At 32.4% G+C, this 6,840-nt stretch overlaps 1 pseudogene; it reads left to right on the plus strand.

Moving 5' to 3' along the window:
* The first annotated feature begins 1,884 nt into the window (after positions 1-1,884).
* LOC123882148 lies at positions 1,885-5,458 on the plus strand (annotated as a pseudogene).
* Positions 5,459-6,840: the final 1,382 nt, after the last annotated feature.

Raw genomic sequence — 6,840 nt, forward strand, 5'->3', positions numbered from 1 at the left:
TTGAAAATGGTTTTTCGCTTATAATTTGGGACAAAAAATGAGTTTTTTCTCTTATAATTTGGGACGGAGGGAGTATAATTTGAATTTTTATTTTTATTTTTTTAATTATTTTATAAATAATAAAAAATTAAGTGAGTGTGTATAAATCAATTTTTTTTACACATACATCCAATGATGTGTTGCCACATCATTTAATAAATGTGACATATCATTTGTTTTTAAACACAATATATGATGTGTTGGTATATTATTGAACGCATGTGTAAAATAACTTTATACTGACAATATATATAAATTAAATTCAATTTTGTATAGATGAAAAATATATTTAACCCAATATTTAAACAAAATATATAAAACTATATGCTAATAATGATATAGAGTAGTTTTGCAGAGGCAACCATGAAAATTGGGTAGAAAATAAGAGTTTAATTTATATATTACATGCATCTAATTATATATTGACACATCATGTATTGTATTTATAAACACATGATCTGTCACATTAATTAAACGATGTGGCTGTTGAGAAAATTATCCAATTCCTGCGTATTTTGGCTTAGTGAGAAAGAGCTAGCTTAGCGAAAATGTGTTTTAGTTTTATGTTATAGCAGTTATGACAGTTACTGATTGTTGGATGTGTAGGTGTCAATATGTTGTTATAACTTCTTTGTTTTGATTCGTTAGTTGATAACACAGAAAAATAAGGTGTATAAGCTTGATAAAGCTTTATATGGCCTTATACAAGCAACAATGAAGCTCAAATAGAACTTGAAGGGTACACAAGACTATCGCTTAACTTTTTCAACAAGCAATAATGAAGCTCAAATAGAACTTGAGGGCTTCTCAGATTCTTACTAGTGTGGAGATAAATATATGATAGAAGAAGCACCTTAGGATATTGGTTCAGGTTCATAAATTCACCCATTTCATGGTCACTACAACAAAACTGCTTTTTAGCGTCGGCCTAAATGAGATGCTAAATGGCCAAAAACAGACGCTACATAGTTCTTAGCGTCTACTTAGCGTCTGTGTCGTGATAGACACTTAAATGCCTGAAGCTAGACAGTTGCGTCCAATAGACGCTATTTAGCATCTGTCACGTTAGACGCCAAGTGGACACTACAACATGTACATAAGGCAGACGCTACTAGCATCGGTTTGTGATAGACGCTACAAATATATATTTGCATTATAAAACGTCACTGGTAGAGTCCACTTTGGCAGACTCTAACTGTAGAGTCTGCCCTTGAAGGATGCTATATATTAATTTTTGAATTACATAGCGTCTGCTAAAAGCTGACATTTTTTTTTTAAATATATATATATATATATTCATCAATTCTTAACATAAACATCTATTTCTCATATATATATATATATATAGAATCTCAACAAAAAGTTCTACATCCATTTAAATTCATCAATTCTTAACATGACCATCTATTTCTCATATATAACCATATATATAGATTGTCAACAAAAAAGTCTACATCCATCAAAATAACAACCCACAAAATATATGACCCACCAAAATATCCCACAAAATATATAACCTATCAAAATATATATTAAAATTACCATCAAAATAACCCACAAAGTCTACAACCAACAAAATCAAGCATCTTCCTCTTCATCAACCGATTCACTAGTACAAATATGACATATTACACAAGTAGTTTACATCTGACGAGCATATGTCAGATGTAAAATGCTATATGGAGTAGCATTTACATCTGGTACTAATATCCACTGAAGGGAAAAATATATAGACATAACTTTTTACATCTGGTTTCAATGTACCAGAAGCATAACCAAACGCGGTGGCAATCCTGTAATTATGGTGAAAATTGTCTAAAATAAATTTTCATCTGACCATAATATCCCCCAGATGTAAAACGTCTTTCAAGTGGAAATTATACTAACGCGCTGGCCATTTCCTCACCAGTCACCACTCTCGCTGATCTCTCTTGAACCAAAACCCTAACTGAGCCTCTCATCTCTCGAACTCTCTCATCTCTCGAACTCTCACATCACTCTCTCGAACTCGCTCATCTCTCTCGTTCCCTCTCCCTCTCACTGAATCTCACTATCCCTTTCACGCGAAGCTCACTCTCGAACGAAAACCCTAAACACATCATTCACAAAATTATTCGTATTTTCTATTGATTCGTTTAATGTTTGTTAAACGGTGTTTGTTTGTTTTTCGTTTTGTAGTTCCATCAGTACCAGGTTGTCGGGAGAGGTTTCCCAACGGAATCAGATCCAAACCCGAAAAATTTTCATATGAAGCTTTGGGCTACCAATGAAGTTCGTGCTAAGTCCAAATTCTGGTAATCAAAATAAATCTCATTTCGATTTTTTGATGATTGTAATTTATTTTTTTTCATTTTTAGGTTTATGGTTTCTTTTAGTTAGATCTGCAGTGTATATGGATTCTGATTGATGTATTAATTTTTTAGATTTCTGAAGTTGAAGTTGAATGTTTTTGTTTTTAATTTTCGGTTTATTGATTTTGACTAGGTATTTTTTGAGGAAGCTGAAGAAGGTGAAGAAGAGCAATGGTCAAGTTCTATGCTATCAATGAGGTAAATTTTTATCTCTGGATATGAATGTTTGGAAATGAATAGAAAATATTTGCAGGAGTTGTTGAAAATGATTATACCATTTAGTGATTTTTTTCCGGTTAAGTATTAGAAATTTCTCTGTTGTTGTTGTGATTTTTTTGTACTTGGTATGTGGTTATTTTGGTCTATGTTATGTTGCTTTGAGAGTTTTATGTTAAGAATGTACTTGGATTGTGATATCATAACTCGAGTTTCTAGCTTTTGTAACCAAGTGATAACAGGAAAGCTTGTTGAATGAGGTTACTCTGTAAATGTTCCTTTGATAGTTGATATGGTACAAATCAGTTTCTGTGATTAAATTGTAACAAACATTATGCATCTAAATGACAGTCATGGTATAGATCTCGGAGAAGAATAATTATGTGTATTTGAATCAGGAAATGGCTGATTCTGTTTTTACTTTGGCTGATGGATGTCTCAGTGACTGGTTTGGGGGCATTCTATTTTCAGCAGGACAACAGGCCAATGAAGCAGTTCTAGACAAACTATCGTCCCTAAGTTTCACTAGGTGCATTATAAATTCCTCTGAACTTTATTATATTTATATATATATCTTTATGCCCGATAATTGGAAACTTGTTTAACTGCAAGTCGTTGATCAGCTTGCTTCAAAAATGTCCTATGCTTCAAGTTCTTATAATTCATAATGTTGAGGACAAGGTTTGTGTTTAGTCAAAGCATAGTTTCATCTATATAACTTTGATGTGAAATTAACCAATTTTTATGAAATAGAGTACTCGTATTAGAAATTGCATATTATTGCATTGTAAAGCAGTTAGTATGGAAAATGAATATTTTATCTTATTCAAGTGTTTTGTTGTCTACAGGAGCAATCACCAGTACTAAGATGGGCTCCAAGCGATGTGTTCACAGTTGTCTTGTATCCCACCTTAAGTTCATTAAATTTCAAGGATTTCAGGGACTACAAGATGAACTATTTATTAAGTATGCTTTTCGAAATGGTCTGGTTTTGGAGACTATGATAGTTTCTGATATTTCCTTGGACCAAAAGAAGTGCCAGATTATGAAAAGATTATCAAATGTACGAAGGGCATGTGGAATGTGTCAACTTAAATTTGCCCGAGCTGTATCTCCTAAGGTGTGATTTCTCAACCCTCAATCCATTATCTTCGTGTTGATACCACATAAAATCAAAATCACTAACATTGGATTTAGTTTGCACCATTAGTAGCTCTATCTTGTTTTTAGATCATGTGTCACCACATTTCAATAATATTGTGGTGGAATTACCTTTGTAGATGAAGCACTTTCTTTTATAATAAGCTTTGTCCAGGTTTTCACTATGCCATATATATATATAGTAGTATTAGATAGCAAATATGGTTATGTATTTTGCAGTCCTTTGAGGAATAGGCTTAATAGGATTGTAAATATCTTTTGACGTTCATAATTTATCTAGCTGAAGACTCTTTCGAATTTAAGATTGTTCACTTGATCAAAACCTAGCTGGAGATGATTTAACGTGACTTCATATTAACATTGATTCAGGTGATTCATCATCTGCTTTCTTTAGTAGCAGTAGCCTATTCAATGTTGAGTGGAGAAGGGCAGCTGTACACTTACATGGTCCTCATCTCCGAGACAACAACTCCCGGAGTCAATTTGAGATGGTAATCTCGCACTTAAATTTGAACTCCGATATGTCATGAATTTTTTTAATTTGTTGATGATATCCATATTTTGTTTGTGAAGGTATCTTGATGTAGCTGGAATGAAAAGGTCAAAAGCGTATCTCATCAATGGGGTTGTAATATTCATTGGTTGGCTGGTAGGTCAAGTCATTACAGTTTAAAATATATTTTTTTCACCCATTGTGAATCAGATTTCGTGTTGAATTCCCATTCTTATCTTCTGGGACATGCTTACCGAAATGTGGTCCGTCTGCAGGTTGCTAGAATACTTTTGTTCGTGTACATGTTTTACCATGCTTACTTGCACTTTGATCAGGTAATAACTGCTGATACACTTATAGTTTAATAATTGTCTTGTGCCCGGTGCTTTGTAGCAGACATCTTTATACTGGAATTTTGGTCTGTTAATGTAGCTACATATTTGCTTACATGATAATTGGCCCAGAACTTAGATCCATTTGTTGCTTACAAGATCACTTTCTCAATATCTATTTATAAGTATGATGTACCGTAGGGGAGTAATTTGTGGTTTTCGTGTGGGGAAGAAGGTGGGATTTTGACCAAAAAAAATTAGGTGCAGGGGCTGGTATTTAAGTGTAGTAGTACGTTTTTCCATTTGGTTTATTTTGAGATGTGTTAGGAGTGAGCAGGTCACACAACTATATACTTTGATCACACAACTATTTGTATAGGTTTTCTATCTATATTAAAGGCAAATGTGTAGTCAATTTTTTTTAACATGTTTGTGATAGATATTGGAGTCTTGTTTGGGAATCTGGATAATGCTTCATTTCTTTTGTAATTTCTCTTCAAGCAAAGTCTGCATGGTTAAATCCTGGATCTCATGCCAGTATTCAATTATTTAATAGGTTCAGCAGATGCACACCTTTGGACAAATGTTGTTGTGCCGGTGGTGCTGTCAGTTATGAACTTGAGCTGGGCAACTTGTTTTCTTGACTATATATATAATCCCGAGGTAGATTATGATGCCGATGATGAGGCTTAGGAGCTAGCTAGTTTAATTTGTGTGATGTTACAATGGATTCATATTAATTATGATGTTTTGAATTGTAATGACTTGGTATTTTGCTTGAATGTTGAATTAACATTTTGGATGAATGACTTGGTATTTTGGTTGAATTGTAATGACTTGGTATTTTTCTTTAATGACATTTGATCATATTATGTAATTGTATTTTGGTTGAATGTTGAATTGTAATGCTATTTTAGTTTTTTTTAATTACAAAATAGGATTTAAAATATATAAATAAATAAAAAAACGCAGGATTTTGAAAATAAATAAATTAAATAAAGTTACTATTTTACATCTGGTGGACTTGGTCAGATGTAAAAGGTCCAATTTAATTAAAAAAAATAAATTGGTCAGCTGAAACGCGAGAACAGAGGTAAAAGGGGATAATTTTACATCTGGCGAATGTCAGATGTAAAAAGCGTAAACTTACTACTTCTTGTACGTCTACCTCTGACTGGGTTCAGATGTAAAATGTGGTTTTGGCCAGATGTAAAAAGTGTTTTCTGTACTAGTGATTGATCATCCAATTCAAAACAACTTCCACATAATGCATATGTTCTTAATTACATAGGGAGTTTTTGTAAGTTCATAATGATGTTTTTAAAGTGTGATATGTGTTTCAATTTATTTTCTTCCCTGTCATTCAGGAAGCAATATTTCGAGTGGTTGCTGCAATTTTACAGTGATCTGCTGCAATTTTGAAAAGGAAAGGAAATGGACTCGTCTATGCCCAAAGATGAAAAATCTAAGTTTCACCTATAGACTGCGGCTGAACTTTTCTTAAAATATATAGATAAATAGACTCCTCCAAACTTTAAAGACAATAAAGGTGGAGGTCACAGTTCAGAGAAAGCTATTCACAAACAATGAGATTGTTCTGAAACTATTGAAATTGTCAAATAAACTGAAACTATTTGGCCAAACTATTTGGTTTGGAAAGCTATTCACATATCACATATCTATTTGGTTTGGAAAAACTGTGTTATAATTGAACTATTGAGATAGGTACTTTATCTTAAAATAAGTTTACTCATTCTCTGTCATATATTAGTCTTATTGTCATCCAAAAATCATATGTATCATCTTATTGCAGCATCCTTTTATGCACATAACAATTAATAGCAAAGAGAACACGCAACTTTTGAAGTTAATACTATCAAACTTAATTATATACCCACATTACAGCTTGCAAAAACAATTAATATCAGAAACAGGATATTAAGAAGTGATTAAAATAAGGATCTAACGTAAAGAGTAAATATAACATAAAACACAGATTAGGCCATAATCGAGTTAAAGTAAATGCAGCTAGGGTAAATCCAAGATAAAGAATGAGTAAACTCTCTTTCAATCAAACCCAATGCAACATAATATTGTTAACATTCTGTTATTGGATGCAGTTATGAAATAGAACATAAAAAATACAACATATCAAATAATAACTCAATGTTCTTCCCCTTCTAAAATACCCCATCATGTAGAAATTGAAAGACTACATTTTAGAATCAATCTACATAAATACTAGTTT

This window comes from Trifolium pratense, linkage group LG4 (genome assembly GCF_020283565.1).
Source record: "Trifolium pratense cultivar HEN17-A07 linkage group LG4, ARS_RC_1.1, whole genome shotgun sequence".
In the NCBI taxonomy this organism is placed as follows: Eukaryota; Viridiplantae; Streptophyta; class Magnoliopsida; order Fabales; family Fabaceae; genus Trifolium; species Trifolium pratense.